Raw genomic sequence first — 16,653 nt, forward strand, 5'->3', positions numbered from 1 at the left:
TGGACCTATGTCATAGCTGTTATTACTAATCCAGGTATATACAAGGCAATTTAAAAATTCAGATTTAAATGTTACCCAAAGAATCCTGTGACAGCCCAGGAATCTAAAAATCAGGTTTTAAATTTTTTTTTCTTTTTGTACTTCAATTCTAAATGTCAAATTGTGACATTTTATCCTTCTGTAATTTAGGCAATGTCTAAAGCATCTAAAAGGTCAAGTTCTAGCATCTGTGAATCTCAATCATTGAACAAATATGAAACTGTAGCTGTGAACCAAGCACAGTGAGGCTCCTGATCTGACTGAAGTATTAGTTTACAGGAGGACCCATTCACCTCAATGATCACTCCACGAGAGTGTACTGTGGCAGGGCTAAGGGACCAGGGCCGGGAGCTCGGGAGGTGCTTCTGAGATGGAGAACACACAGAGGAACTCCGGGCCAAGAGCAAAGCTATGAGGGAGAGGGCTGGTAAACAGGAGGCAGTGGAAGAGGTCAGCGTGGCTGCTGCCCAGAGAGCAGGACAGAGTGTGGGCCAAGGGCGGGAAGCCCCCGGAGCTGCTTGACCATGCAGGCTGATAGAATGGAAGCTCATAGAATGGCTGATAGAATGGAAGCCATCCAAATGGATTATGCTAGGAGGTGACAGGATCAGAGTTGTATTTGTAGAAAGTCACTACCCTCCGTTGTGTGAAAGGATGTGGGCAAACCAGTGCCAGATTGAGGTCAGTAGGGCCTCCCAACTTCCACCTGCAGTTGTTGCTGGAGATGAGGGAAGATCTCAGACTCAGGGGACAATGGCCAGATAAAAACCAACAGGACGCGCTGGGAGAGAGAGAGAAATCATCAAAAACATCTTCGTGTGGCCAGTGCCTTTTCTTTGCTGAGAGGATGAATTCCAATGCTTCATAAATTTGGAGGAAAAACTACCTCTTGGTAGTTTCTTCATGGTGACTGGTAGGTGTTAACAGCTTGTTTTTTGCATTAGAATTGTATTAGTAAAATTTTATCATTGTGTCAGTAGTCTTTCTGTTCTAAGTGCCCTGGGGCCTCTAAGGACTGCTGAGAAACGGGAAGAAGTGAAACAGACAGGAATCTCTCGCAGTGCTACCGTGCAGATCACAAAATGGAAGAACAGTAAGTTGAGATCTACCTGGGAGAGCTTTGTGGCTGGCAAAATTTTAGTATTAGAGTTGAACAGTTTCTGAAAATGGTCATGGCAGTTAGCAAGGAGTACTGTTTCAGTGTCCCCACGTCCTTGCCAATACTTGCTGGTTTAGAAATGGTTGGTAAAGGTGCAGTTCTGTAGAAATGTGGTTTATGTTGCATTTTCTGCTGAGGGAGGTTGCAGATCTTTTATTGGCCATTCCTGCATCTTTTGGGGAAGTACCTAGTTTTCATTGTTGAGCTTATTTTTCAGTTGATTTATACTTCCTTATTCAGTGTATCCAGAATATGACTCCCTTTTGGTGTATATTTTTGTTTTTCTCATTTTCTACTCTGTGTCTTGACTCTTCAAGACTCTTCTAACATTTTTTGAGAAATGAGATCTTTAATTCTTTTGTTTTCAATAAATGTTTTACTTATTTGAGAAAGGGGGTAAAAGGAAAAAGAGGGAGGAGAGAGAGAGAGAGGAGAAAATATTTATTTACTTTGAAGGCAAAGTGACACAGAGTGGGAGAGAGAGCTCTTCCGTCTGTGGGTTCACTCCCTAAATGGCCCCAATAGCCAGGACCAGGTCAGGAACTCTGGGTCTCTGATGTGGGTGCAGGGACCCAAGGACTGTGCCCAGGTCTGCTGTTTTCTCAGACATGTTAAGCATGGAGTTGGACTGGAAATGGAGCAGCCAGGGGTTGAACCAGGGTCCATGTAAGATCCTGATATTGCAGGCGGCAATAAAACATAATATGCCACAACTCCCACCACCCCCAACACTGTCCTTTAATTTCACAGACTGTACTATCCTACCTTCTCCCAATGTCTTGCTCATCCATAGACCTATTAGCAATTTGGAGGTTATCTTTTAGTATGTTTTTGTTTTTGTGTATAAACATGGGCACTGGTTAGATATAGGCTTATGTCTAAATAGATGGAATTATTTCATCTCTATTAGTTCTGCATACTGCGTGTAAGAAAAGATTGGATAGCCCATATTCAAATAATAAAACAAAGAGGCTTAAGTAACCAAATTAACTCCACCTTAGTTCAGGCCAATATCTCGCAGTCCATTGCCTACATAGGCTAGTTACACAAAACAGGATATTGTGTTCAACATGGGGCCCCAGTTTCATCTGGCCCAACCACAAAGTTTCTATTCCAGGAACAGCGCTGAACAAACAGCTGTCCTTTGCTGTAAAATGTCTTCCTCTTTTCTTCTAACCAACAACTCCAAGGCCAGTTCCCTACTACTAGCTATTTCTCATTACCCTACTAACCACTCAGCATTTCTCCTGGGCATCCAAATCTCCACTGCCCCGTGTGTATGTGTGTGTGTTTGTAATTTTCTTTTTTTTTTTTGGATTAAAAAATTTTTTTATTATTATCATTTTATGATACAGTTTCACAGGCTCCTGGTATTTCCCTTATTCCAACCCAATTCCCTCTTCCCCCACCTAGTTCCTCTATACCATTACTAAGTATAGTTCTTCATACACAGTCATATGTTCATCATTGTGGGCATGGACAATGGCAGAGTCCAGCATCCTGTTGTCAAAATATAGTAAACAGTTTCATTGTAAGTCCATCTTTGGGAGCAGAAATGCATATTACATTGTATCCTCACATCTGGATATGTTAGTTTCTATTTTATAGCTACTGTACACCCCCTCAAATGAAAAGTCATAATGCAAAATCAACAATAGAAAGAAAAAGAGAAATTTACAATGCCATGAAGTTACAATGACATGTTACTAGATATGACAGTCTCCATTACACAGCTACTATACATCCCCTTAAATGAAAAGCCACAAAACAAAATCAACATCAGGAAGAAAAAAGAAATTAACAACACCATGAAGTTAAATAATGGTTCTAATCCTGGATTGACTCAGCTCCAGCTGTTGCAGCCAGAAGATCTTCCCTCCTCTCTGTCTCTTCTCCTCTCTGTATATTTTCCTTTCCAATAAAAAAAAATAAATCTTTTTAAAAAAAGTATGAAATAAAATGGAAATGGGCAAAGGAATGGGTCTGGTTTCTTACAAGAAGGTATGCCCACTGTCATGTCTGAATGTCGAAATCCAAAATAAAAAAATTTTCATTTGTCAGATTGTCCATTACTCAATAGACTCATCTTTTTCCACTTTCTAACTACTAATTAACATTTGGCATTATCTTTTTATAAAATGATTTTATTTGATAATTGATTAAATCATTTGGCAAAATTTTTGGTGTAAGCCCTTCAATTAATAACTAGATGTAGGGTTAAAGCAGCTTTTATTTGGCAAACATTTTAGTTTTGTGCTGCCTATCTTTTAAAAGTTACTGTATTTTAGTTGAAACAAAAATGGAATTTGGAGTGAACATAGACATGAGTTTAGTCTGGCCTGCCCAATTTATTATTTCTATGATATTTATCAAATTGTTTATCTCCTCTGAATGTCAATTTCTTCAACTTTAATTTATGCCACAAACAACATCTATTTAAAGTGATTATTCAAAGGAATTCATAAGTGCTGCTGTGCATATGAACACATCGTGAAATATAAGCTATCATAGGAGTGTCAAATGTAAAAGGTTAAAAATATATCTCAATGTTGCTGTGTTTCAAATATACCCAAATAGTTAGGAAACAAAAGCTTAAACATTGTGACTTTTCCTTTTTTACATGATTTTATAAGGTATTATTCCACATTCTTTAGTTACCAAAGATGAGTAGTTTTCCTTTAAATATTACATATGAAAGTTTCCATATTTCTTAGTATAATAAAAATGTATGTATTTGAAAGGTGAAATTAGAGAGATGGAGAGTTAGAGAGGTGGCATCTATTCCCCAGATGACCACAATGGCTAGGGCTGGACCAGCTTAAAGCGAGGAGTCAGGAGCCAGGAACTTCATCTGGTCTCTCATATGGGTTCAGGGCCGAAAGACTTGGGCTGTTTTTCTGCCACGTCGGAAGTGGAGCAGCTGGGACTTGAACTAGGACCCATATGGGATGCTGGCATTGCAGGAGACAGCCCCCTCCAGTATACTTTTAAGGAATTATGCCTTATGACTAAAACATTTCTGTGAGTACAAGTTTCTAAATATGCACAGAGCCGCAGAATATTTCCAGAAGCTAACCTTTGAGCTCACATACTCACAAACACTCCAGCACTATTTCCAGTCTTTCTAGAGCAAAATAGGCATGCTACTTTAACATATATATATTTGTTTGAAAGAGTTATAGAAAGAAGGAGAGGCAGAGATTTCCCCTTCATTTGTTCACTCTCTACATGGTGGCAATGATTAGAGCTAAACCAATCAGGAGCCAGGAGCAAGAAACTTCTTCTGAGTCTCCCATGTGGATGCAGGGGCCCAGGGACTTGGGCCATATTCTGCTGCTTTCCCAGGTTCTAAGTAGGGAGATGGATTGGAAGTGGAGCATCTGGGACTCAAACCAGTGCCCATATGGGTGCCATAGCTGCAGAGGGAGGATTAGCCTGGGAAGTTACCATGGTAACACCTGGCATGCTATTTTCAAAAATGTTTGCTTTTCTTCCCACTAACATGCCTAGAATAGTAGGGGTAACAATTCAAAAGCTATTGAGAGCTATTTTTTTCCTTGTTCTTCGCTTCTGCGTAAGGAGGAGGGATGAGAATTACCTGGAATTTCCATTTCCAAATATCTGTATCATGTTTTACAAGGGAAGTTTTCATTTAATATTTCATTGAATACTTCTTTAAACCCAGCTTCTCTTTCTGCGCCTCTTGGAACTTCCATAGTCTTATTATTTGGCCTTTTAATAGTGTCTCTTAGTTCTTGAATACTTGTTTTGGCTTGAGTCAGATCAATTTCCAGTTTTTAATTGTTTCTCCATTGTGGCAAGAAATGTCTCCTAATTCTGCAATTCTTTCTCCTGCTTCACTTATTCTATTACTGAGGCTTTCTACTGAATTTTTAATTTGCTCCATTGCATTCTTAATTTCTAACATATCAGCTTTCATTTGATTCATGGCTGCCAGTTCCTGTGTGACATAGTCCTTAAATTCCTTGAACTCCTGTATGTGCTTCTCATTGTTGATAAGAAACTTTATAACAAATTTTTAAATTTCTTTATACCTAATTTTCTCAATGCCTTCCTCAGTTAACCCTGAAGTTGAAAAAGGTTTTTACTCCTTTGCAAGGGAGGCATCAGTAATATGCATTGTGCCTCTGTCTTTTTTTGCTCTTGGTCACTGCGATTCTGGTTAGCAGGTTCCTCTTAGTAGGGCTGATTTCTAAGCTGTGTTACCCACTGGTCTACAGATCAATTTTATTGATTGCATTTTGTATCTGGATCTTCATTTACAATCATTTGTGCCACTCCCTCCAGCAAGTTTCAGTCCCAGGTTCTTGTGCTAACTTTTTACCACGGCCTCTGTAGTCTCAGCTCCTGGCTTACCACTCTCTACCCTCTGTGATCCAGTGCTCTGGCTGCACCATTGCCTGCATGGCCTTTCTCCCACTCTTGGCTCCAGCAATGCCTTGCATTAGGGAGATACCAGTGTCCTAAATCACTGGGTGTTGGTCTTTGGGTCTGAGGGTCATCTGGACTTATTTTGGTAGGAACTCATATGATATCAAGTCAGTACTGATTTCTCTGCAGAACTGATGCGATGCACAGATCCAGAATTGATTTTGCTCCTGGCTTAGGACATGCGCAGCTCACTTTTGTCACTCTGGTCCCCTGAGCCTTTGCTACAGTACACAATTGTACTTGATTGTTTTTGTCTTAGTGCATACACAGCTCACTGCAATCTTTGCCACAGTACACAAAACAGCACCTGATGTGGCACTGGTGGGGTTTGGGCCATGAAATCTACCCTGTTCCTGCACCACCTCTTTGAGTCTGCTGCTCCATCTCTGCTCATAGTCAAATCAAACAAATCAGCAGGACAGGCATTTCGTTGCCTGGTTCACCTCCTGATCTCCTGGTGAACTCCCCTTCTCTCTGGTCATTGGTGGAGCTCTGATCACCGACTGCCAACAGCTAACCGCTGCTGGGGTATCTGGTCACTGTAACACCACTCCATTGTCTCTGCTGCTTTTCTGTGTCCATGGATCTCCAAGTGCTTCTTTGCTGTCAGCCTATTCTCTCCTATTTCCTGAAATCTCTTCTCTCTGCTTCATCCTGTCTATTTATTCTCCATCAGTTAAAACCTGTACTCATCCTATACCATCATCTTGCCAACCTATGCTCTCCATTCTTGTACAAGGATGAGCCACTGAGGTGGCCCAGAACTACAGCATGTGCTTAAGGATTGGCCTCAGGGTCAGACCACTTGTTTATGCAATTTTCCTTGAGGTTGAGGTTCAAGTGTAGCGGTCTAGTTGGGGAGCCTCTTAAGGAAAGTCACTTGGGTAGTTCTCCCTTCTTGCTGTCATGCCTACCAACTGGTTCAGGATTGGGCTCAATCTGCCCCCTGCACCAGCCAATGCACATATCAGTGGGTACAGCTGCCTGATCAGTCCGACCCCCAGCCCTGGCTCTCCTGTGAACAAATAGGTGCTACAGCCTGGCCCAGTCTGACTCATGTCTGGCTCTCATGTACACTGGCACTAAAGAGGCTGACCATGAAGAACTACCTGGTCCACCCCAGCCTGTTTTGATATATGCCAGTGGGTGCTATGACCTAGTAAGGCAACCCCTATGAAACCCTACTATGCTTGCCTCTTTCCCCAGTTTTTGCTTATGTCTATAGGTGCTATGGTCCAGCCCAGCCTGGCCCAACACTAGCCTACCTGCTCTTGCATACACCGGTGAGTGTTACAGCCTACTAAGGGTGATCCCAAAGATCTCCTACCAGGTCCACTCCCAGCCCTAGTTCTCAAACACACTGGTATAGTTAACATAGACTTGACATTATCCAGGTCCAGAATGTCCACTATCCAGCAACTGGCTGCTTTTCTCCCAGCAGTGTAACACTTACCTAGGAACAAGGCAATACAGGCAGTTATCGATAGCTGGGGAGTTGGCTTCTTAAGAACTACCTGGGGCTGGCCTTTGTGCCTATCTGGTAAAAACAGCTGTCTGTGATATTTATATACTTGATGGGTATCAGCTTGACTCCTGGGAACTCTACTTTGGAGCCAGCTCCATGTTAATGGCCTTGGAAAAGCAACAGAAGACCCAAGAGCTTGGACCCTTGTTACCCTTCGTGGAGGTACAGATGAAGCTCCTGGTTCCTGGCTTTAGCCAAGCCAAATGCTGCCTATTACACCATCTGGGGGGATGAACCAGGAGATGAAGCAAATCTTGCTGTCTCTTGTCTCTCTGTAACTCTTTCAAGTGAATAAGTAAGTTTTTTTTTAAAAAGATTTATTTTTATTATTATTTTTTTTTATTGGAAAGGCGGATATACAGAGAGGAGAGACAGAGAGGAAGATCTTCTGTCCGATGATTCACTCCCCGAGTGAGCGCAACGGCCGATGCTATGCCGATCCGAAGCCAGGAGACTCTTCCGGGTCTCCCACGCGGGTGCAGGGTCCCAAAGCTTTGGGCCATCCTCGACTGCTTTCCGGGCCACAGGCAGGGAGCTGGAAGGGAAGTGGGGCTGCCGGGATAGAACCGGTGCCCATATGGGATCCCGGTGCATGCAAGGAGAGGAGTTAGCCCTTAGGTTATCATGCTGGGCCCTATGTTGTATTTCAATTTGCATGTTTGTTTTATAATAGAACACATGTTGAGCCCCTGTTTCCCCAATTAATTTGATTGTCTCATGTGTTCATCTGCTAGGTATTGATTTTTCAAAATATTTATTTTTGGGCCTGGTGCGGTAGCCTAGTGGCTAAGGTCGTCACCTTGCAAATGTCAGGAAGGATCTCCTATATGGGTGCCAGTTAATGTCCTGGCAGCTCTGCCTCCTATCCAGCTCCCTGCATGTGGCTTGGGAAAGCAATCAAGGATGTCCCAAAGCGTTTGGACCCTGCACCTCTGTGGGAGACTGGGAAGAAACTCCTGGCATCAGATTGGCTCAACTCCACCGTTGCAGCCACTTGGGGAGTGAATCAGCTGACAGAAGATTTTCCTCTCTGTCTCCTGTATATGTGACTTTTTAATAAAAATAAATAAATCTTTAAAAATATTTATATTCTACATGGTGAGTGTAGTTGAGTTATTGTTAGATCAAAGTCCCTCAAGGAATGATGCAGCAATAAATATTTTGCTAAGATGTTGGCACTGCTGAAAGAGATTCAGAAAATATTTATCAGTCATTGCTTAGTTTACATGATGTCCTTCTAAATTTTATTGATCTTCGTCCAATTTGAATTCAAGTCATACTAGTATTTATCTAGGGGCCACTGTCGTGACATAGCACATAAAACCACAACCTACAATGTGAGCATCTCATTGGACCAAGTCTCAGCTACTCTGCTTATTATTCAGCATCCTGCTAATGGCCTGGGAAAGCAGCGGAGGATGACTCAAGTTACTTGGGCCCCAGTATTGGCATGGAAGAACTGGATGAGGTTCCTGACCATTGTAGTCAACCAGTAGATGATGATCTATCTCTCTGTCTCTTTCTCTCCCCTTCTTTGTACATTCGACTTTTAAATACCTAAATAAGTGTTTAAAAAAGTTAATTTCGGGCTCAGCGCGTGGCACAAGTGGTTAAGGTCCTTGCTTTGCACGCCAGGGATCCCATATGGGCACCGGTTCTAATCCCGGCTGCCCTGCTTCTCATCCAGCTCCCTGCCTGTGGCCCGGGAAAGCAGTCGAGGACGGCCCAAAGCTTTGGGACCCTGCACCCGCGTGGGAGACCCGGAAGAGGCTCCTGGCTTCGGATCGGCATAGCATCGGCCGTTGTGCTCACTTGGGGAATGAATCATTGGATGGAAGAACTTTCTCTCTGTCTTTCCTCTCTGTATATCTGCCTTTCCAATAAGAAAATAATAAAAATAAGTCTTTAAAAAATAAGTTAATTTCACTCTTCACAGATGTGTATGAAGGCTGGTAGCATTGTTATCCATCCGATGCATCATGTCATCCATGTGACAGATGCACTTCAAGTGTAACAAAGTTAGAAAATAGACAAGACTGAATTTTAGAACTTAAAAAATGTGGAGTAGATAAAAGGACATCCTCCATGTAACATCTGAACTATGGTTTATTTCACTGGGCATTCTGCTTCACGCCAGTGAAACTCAAGAGCAGTTGTTCCACAACTGCGTATTCCCAGTGCTCAGGATAAGTGGCTTGTGCTGGAGTGTAAATCACTGTCTTGCTTACCTCATCCAAAAGGCCGAAATGTCAGCTGAAGTAGGAGTGTGCTTAGTGATGCAGTGGTTTCCTTTTGTGGCAAAGTTATTTCAAATCAGATCAGTGATAAACAATTCACAGTCTCACTTCATGGAGCATCATTTGAGCAGCAGGTTTTTTTTTTTTAAATGATGCATTCATTTTCTTTTTGATGATGTTTACATAGTTGAGGGGGATGCACACCCATGTGGATCACCAGTTAGGGTGGGGAGAGTCAAGGAATGGGAGAAAGTGAACCAGACAAATGCCTGCATTCTTCCTTTTTCTTCTGGGATCTGGGAAAGTAAAGAGAGAAGGGGAGAGGATCGCTTTCAGCAATCCAGCCACATCAGTACCCAGGAATGGTGGAAGGCCACCTGATGTCATTCCAGGGTCCCCAGTGTGGAGTATGTTCTGAGGATACTGCTTAAGTGTTTTTGGTAGCTCTGAGATGCTCTTGATTTCATTGCTCCAAAGTTAAGGAAATCCTTCCAAAGCTCATTGGCTCACATAGTCCACCTTAGAGCTTGATTTTCCCAGATACTTGTCCAGGAGAGCTGTCCAATTTGTTCTGTGTTCCATGGTACTAGATGTCCTGTGCAGGCCTCAATGAGCTAGTTGTCCTCTGTCTCTTATCAATGTTGACATTTTCAAATGAAAAGGCATATATTAAGTTTAGGGATTTTTGAACTTTCACATCAAATTGTATTTTAATTAAAAAAAAAAATGCCCCAACAAGTGTTTTCATCCATTCCTGAATTACTCAAGCCAATTTTGTGTGCGTGTATGTGTGTGTGTGTGTATGTGTGTGTGTGTGTTTTGAAAGATTTCTTTTTATTGGAAAGGCAGATTTCCAGAAAGAAGGAAAAAGAGAAAGATCTTCTGTCTGCTGGTTTATACCCCAAATAGCTGCAATGGCCAGAGCTGGGCTGATCTGAAGCCAGGAGCTTCTTCTGACTCTCCCACATTGGTGCAGGTTGTTAAGGCTTTGGGCCATCTTCCTCTGCTTTCCCAGTCTATAAGCAGGGAGCTGGAACGGAAGCAGAGCAGCTAGGCTATGAACCAGTGCCCGTATGGGAATCTTGCACTTGCAAGGGGAAAATTAACCAATTGAGCCATCACACCAGGCCTTTATATTTTAACTCTTACTGTATTTGGCATGCACAATAAAGCAGCACGTGTAAAAACTACACAGTGCAAGAACTTTATCATAAAGGTTGGTTGTAGTTTTCTTTAGAATTTAGGTGAGAGACTTTTGGCCCTTTTTATTGGATAAATGGGGCCAGAAAGGCAGGGTAGGCTTTGAAGCACTGGTTTTGTTGACATTTATTAAAGCTGGGAACACAAAAAGCTAATTTATAGAAGCAATACTTTTTAATATGAAAAATTTAATGCAAACTTTGTTTATACTTTAGCCTAAAAAGGAAACTTGATGGGACAATATGGCAAATCGTAACAGTCAAAACCCAGATTTTTGAGCCTAGAAGTTATAGAAAATGAGAGGGCTAAGTTTGTATCGCGCATTTTGGTGCATTCAGGAGGCATGAAGATGGGACGGGACTGTCACTGGCCAAGCAGAACAAGCTCCCAAAGAGAAGAGCAAGAAGAAGCTAGTGAGTTTTAGCCAGGCCAGCTTTGCAGTCTCAGCCGGTGGTCACCGCAGTGCTCCTCAGCAAGCTGGAGCCTCTGCCAGCAGTCCTCAGATTGCTTTGTCAGGTAACGCAGAGCCGATCGGGACAGCCGGAAGCGAGCGCCTTCTCGTGCATTGGACATTTCTCGTCAAGTCAGTAGCTAAGGGCTTTTGACACTGAAGAGAGTGTGAAACTCTGAAGTGCTAGGGAAAAAACTTGACATGGGCTGTATACCTAAAAAGATTGTGCGTTCTGAAAGAAAAATATATGATGGCTACTTTAATCAGTGATTCTTTCTGAACTCCTCAAATATCATGAACAAGATATTAAATTGTTCCTAAGGATTTGTATTTCTTTAAATCTTGTTCTAAATAATATCTGTTTAATAAATGACTAGTTGATATTTGTGCATGTTATTTAATAGTTACATTTTTATAGAAAAATAAGAGTGAAGTGTGTACTGAATTTAAAAAAAAACTTCCACCCCCAAATGACAAAGCCAAACACTAGTATCTACTTGGACAGCTAGTAAAACTGTGACAGATTCTTCCTGGGAGAACTAATAGCCTTTGATGAATTAGTTTTCAAGTTCCAATCTGGATTAATATTCACTTTTTAAGGAAGTGTTACATGAGCTACAAGTTTCTTGGCCGTAGACATATCAGGCAGAGCCTCAATTTAATGAACTTAGAATTATGGATATCCTATATAGTAGTTGCAGAGAAAAATAGGCAGTTTTTCCCCAAAAAGTCAGAAATATTTCTGTAGTTCACCTAGAAAATGCTAACAACTTATCAAGATTTTAAATGGAGGAAATTGACTCTTTGAAACTCTCGAGATACCGTCTTTTCCTTTTATATGTAAGGAAACACTTTGAAGAGGGGACATATTTCATTTCTGGGTGTTGGTGGATTATCCCTGTGCAGGTTATCAAACCAGTTAGCTTGTGCATGAAGACTTTCAAGGCCCCTTTCAGTGAAAATATATTACCTTTAGGGTAGAGGTGTCAGATTATGTTCATCACTGCACAGGTTTCTCTTTGTTGTACGAGTATATAAGGCCTGTCAGTTGCTCATTAGTATTTTACAGTGCCCATAACTTTGAGTACATGCTATAAATTGTTGGCCTGAAGAGTAGGCCAAGTTACTAAACCAGTGGTCAGCTTTTTAAAATTGAGCTTCATGTGACACATCGGAATCTTTTACTATTGTAGTAAAAGAACTCACTTGGGTGTTTTCCTGCCGGTAGCACCTCTCCGAGAAGATCATGAGAAGCAATATGTAGAATTGCTTCAAGTGCAGCAGCCTTGATATGGCAAAATCAAAGGCTTTCTTTCTCTTTTGGAGTTTGAAGAGGTATTTGAAGTCTTCTATTGTCACAGATGTAGGCAGACTTATCTTTCATGTGTGCCTGCAAAAACTCAAGAGGTAGGAGTTGAATTCTTGACAAATGTACTCAGCTGGGAATGCCCTGTAGTTTCACCGAGTTTGCTGTGCTCAGCAGAAGCCGATAGGTTCATTTCCATTTAGGGAGCAACTGGTCTGAGAGGGACTCATCCCTCCAGTGCTTTAATAAAAGTAAACTTTATGGAGAGGTAGGATGTTCCTGAATTTTGGGACCTGGAACTGGAGGAATCTTATGACTATACTCACTCTATCAGAGTCCTTTTTTATCTGACCTAGATTAATAGCATATTTTATCTGGTCTTGATTTTCTCAGTTAAAAAGGGTACCAGGGGCCCAGTGCGATAGAGTAGTGGTTAAAGTCCTTGCCTTGAATGTCTGGGATTCCATATGGCCACCGGTTCTAATCCCAGAAGCCCTGCTTCCCAACCAGCTCCCTGTTTGTGGCCTGGGAAAGCAGTAGAGGCCGGCCCAAAGCCTTGGGACCCTGCACCCATGTGGGAGACCCAGAAAAGGCTCCTGGCTCCACATTGGCTCAGCTCCAGCCGTTGCTGCCACTTGGGGAGTGAGCCATCGGATGGAAGATCTTTCTTTCTGTTTCTCCTCCTCTCTGTACATCTGACTTTCCAAAAAAAAAAAAAAATCTTAAAAAATCAAAAAGGGGTATCAGAGGTGAGATGGGGCCTCCCATGCAGCATCTCTTTAGGAAGGCCTTAGGTGCTAGCCTCTTACTGAGGAGGGCAATGGGCAGCAGTTTAAGCAGTGTTTCGACATCTCTTGGTAAAGCCTGCCTAGAATTTTCTTAAGTTTGTCATTAGCCTTTTCACCTTTCCCCAATGACTGAGGTCTGAAAGAGGCATGCATGGAGATAAGAAGCTGTAGTTGAGCTTCGGCTCCTTGTGCCTTTCAGTTCGAGTTGGAAGAGCTTCTATCCATCCTGTGAAGCTATCAACAAAAAAAATAAGGTATTTGTAATCATGTGCTGGAGGCATTTTATTAAAATCAATTTGCCAATCTTCACATAGGTGTGTTCTCCTTTGTACAGGAGTCAACAAGGAGTTGGCCTGATGTGACCACTGGAGTTGTTTCGTAAACATAGAAGGCGGGGACAAGCTACTCCCCCCATGACAGTGTACAGTCATTTTCCTCCAAATACTCGAGACCATTTGGTTCACAGCTTCTCCTTACGGATGGGTAGAGAAGTACATGGCTATTTCCGCAATAATTTTCCGCTGGGAGGTCATTTGTAGTATAACTTTATGATCTCAAGCCCACCATCCACTAGCACCTCTAGTATCACTTCTTATGTGCATTTCATCTCGGGCTCTGTATATTGAGACTTTTTGGTTACCTCCCTGTTGGCTGGGGCCTTAGAGCTGTTTCCACAACCTCCTGTGCAGTTCCAAAGCCTGGTGTGCAGCTGCCCTTTTTGCTGCCTTATCTGCTAATACATTAAATAAAAGTTAACATGGCTAACTTTCTTTTGGAGTCATTTACAGCGGATGACAGCCACTTCTGAAAGTCCCAAGCCCTGCCTGCCATAGGTCTAATGTCTTTTTTTCAATACTTAATGTGACAAGTATTTATAATTAACAGGCTTCTTTCTTATCATATTGCTGCATATGCAAGGAACACAAGGAAAGTACGTTTGGAATCTGTGCAGATATTCACTTACTGCCTTTGCTTAATTGCAAGGCTCTAGTTAAAACAGGAAGTTCGGCCTTTCAGCTGAGGTGTTGTTTGGCAATGTCCAAGCTTCTATCACACGGTGCCATACACTGTGCCGTAATCTGCCTTTCTAACTTCCTTCTTCATGTAACTACCACCATCAGTAAGCCATTCAACACTCGGATTCTCTAGAGGTTTGTCTCACAGGTTCAATCTACTAGAATACACTTATTCTATAGTTTCTACACAAAAGTGAGTTAACTTTTTTTAAAAAAGATTTATTTTTAATTTTTATTGGAAAGTCATATATACAGAGATGACAGAAAGAAAGATCTTCCGTCTGATGGCTCACTCCCCAAGTGGCAGCAAAGGCTGCACCTGAGCCAATCTGAAGCCAGGAGCCTGGAGTCTCTTCTGGGTCTCTCACACGGATGCAGGGTCCCAAGGCTTTGGGCTGTCCTCTACTGCTTTCCCAGGCCACAAGCAGGGAGCCGGTTGGGAAGCAGGGCTGCCAGGATTAGAACCGGCAGCCATATGGGATCCTGGCACATTCAAGGCAAGGATTTTAGCCATTAGGCTACCGTGCTGGGCCCAAGTTAACTCTTCAGTACCTGAAGGCAGCAGTAGTCACTGGGTTGAGAAAAAACAATAGGGCCTGATATTTTGTGAGAAATCCTCCTGTTAGCAACTGATGTCCTTTAATTCCTTTCTTTTTTTTTAAAAAAAGATTTATTTTATTTTTTATTGGAAAGGCGGATATACAGAGAGGAGAGATAGAGAGGAAGATCTTCCATCCGATGATTCACTCCCCAAGTGAGCACAATGGGCCGATGCTATGCCGATCTGAAGCCAGGAGCTTCTTCCGGGTCTCCCACGAGGGTGCAGGATCCCAAAGCTTTGGGCCGTCCTCAACTGCTTTCGCAGGCCACAGGCAGGGAGCTGGATGGGAAGCGGGGCTGCCGGGATTAGAAGCGGCGTCCATATGGGATCCCGGGCGTGCAAGACGAGGACCTTAACCACTGCGCCACTGCGCTGGACCCTGATGTCCTTTAATTTCTAAAACTCCTTACACTTGCTGTGAATTTTGAATCTGAACAGGTTGGCTTAAAGTCAGCTTTGTGGCTTACTCCACCAAAAGTGCTGTAGCAGCAACTGCCCTTGACTTTGCAGCTACTCAATCTAGCTGTTTTGGAAAACTAGGCCACTGATGGTGGAATGGACCCAATTTCTGAGTCTGTAGTCTCAGAGCTGTGGCTGTTTCTTTGCTGAAAATAAAGTGAGTGGCTTATTCAGGTCAGGGATTCCTAGGGGTGGAGCTTCTGTTAATTGTTCTTTAATTCTGTAGAAGGCTTTTGGTAGTTTTCCTATTCAGCAAAATGAGTTTTAAAACCTTACGTAAAGGTTTAGATATTAATTCAAATCCTGAAATTTATATTCTACAAACCCCTGCAATCCCCAAACATGCCTTAGTTGTTTTATCCATAGTAACACTACACACCATACAGTTTCTTTTCTCTTGACTGAAAGAACAACACACTTTCCCGGCATAAGACTATATCCTGGGCAATTTTCCTCTTGTTTAGGAATCTGAACTTTTGTTGGAAGAACTCAGTATCTTCATTCTCCTGGATTCTGGGTTTAACGGAATGTAGAAGAAAACATCATGTTCAGCACAACAGGATGAGTAAAATGACTGCCTCATTAAGAACCCTGAGATCCTGAATCATTCTGTACTCTTCACTGGGCTCCAAAACAGGCAGAATATGAATATTACAGTGTGTGTGTGTGTGACAGAGAGAGAGAGAGAGAGAGAGACAGACAGACAGACAGACAGACAGACAGAAATGCAGGATCAGAGAGACAAAAAGAGAGAGAGGCAGAGTTAACGAGGCAGAAACAGAGAATGAAATCCTGAGAAAGGGGGATGAGCACAAGCCAGTGGGTGCAAGTGTCTGCACACGTGTAGTGACCGTGATGTTGCCTTGGGCCACAGCTGCTAATCTTCTCTATCCTTTCCTGTGTTTTTAAGATTCTCCTGAATCTGCCACTAGAATGACTTGAGATGATGCATGTTAAACAGAAAGGAGAGTTGGCCTGCGTGCTGTGCTTCTGATATTGCAGAGAGAGAGAGAGAGCTCTGTCAGTCTCGGTGTGTGTCTGTGCCCTTCAGGGAATGCCAGTCATCAAGTAGATGTCAACCATGAAGTAATTTAGAAAGCTGTTTCCAGCTGATCCTGAGAGAGATCACTTCTGTAAACATTTTTAAAACATGTTTTATGGTATGCTTCCATAGGCTCTAGGGTTGCCTGTGCCCTTCCCCAAGATCTTTTCCCCCACCCCCACATTGATTTCCTCTCTAGTTTTACAATGGATGTCCCTCATGAACAGTCCCAAGTCCACCGTGTTGTTGCTGAAGTGTTTCCCAACAATGTAGGCATGGACATTGTCAGGGAGTCCATCATCTTACAGTTAGGATGTATTCAATTCTTTCACTGGGAGTCCATCCTTGGTCTGTATGCACAGAGACACACAGCACTTT

The 16,653-nt window shown here is 42.5% G+C and overlaps 1 long non-coding RNA gene across 1 annotated transcript in view; it reads left to right on the plus strand.

The window, feature by feature from the left end:
- Nucleotides 1–532: 532 nt before the first annotated feature.
- LOC121149890 overlaps nt 533–16,653 on the plus strand; it is a 73,636-nt gene continuing 57,515 nt past the window's right edge. Inside the window, exon 1 of the long non-coding RNA XR_005882872.1 lies at nt 533–952. This is a non-coding gene — a long non-coding RNA (uncharacterized LOC121149890). The remainder of the gene's footprint in view (nt 953–16,653) is intronic.

Source organism: Ochotona curzoniae, unplaced genomic scaffold (genome assembly GCF_017591425.1).
Source record: "Ochotona curzoniae isolate NIBS_2020 unplaced genomic scaffold, NIBS_Ocur_1.0 scaffold_4812, whole genome shotgun sequence".
Lineage (NCBI taxonomy): Eukaryota > Metazoa > Chordata > Mammalia > Lagomorpha > Ochotonidae > Ochotona > Ochotona curzoniae.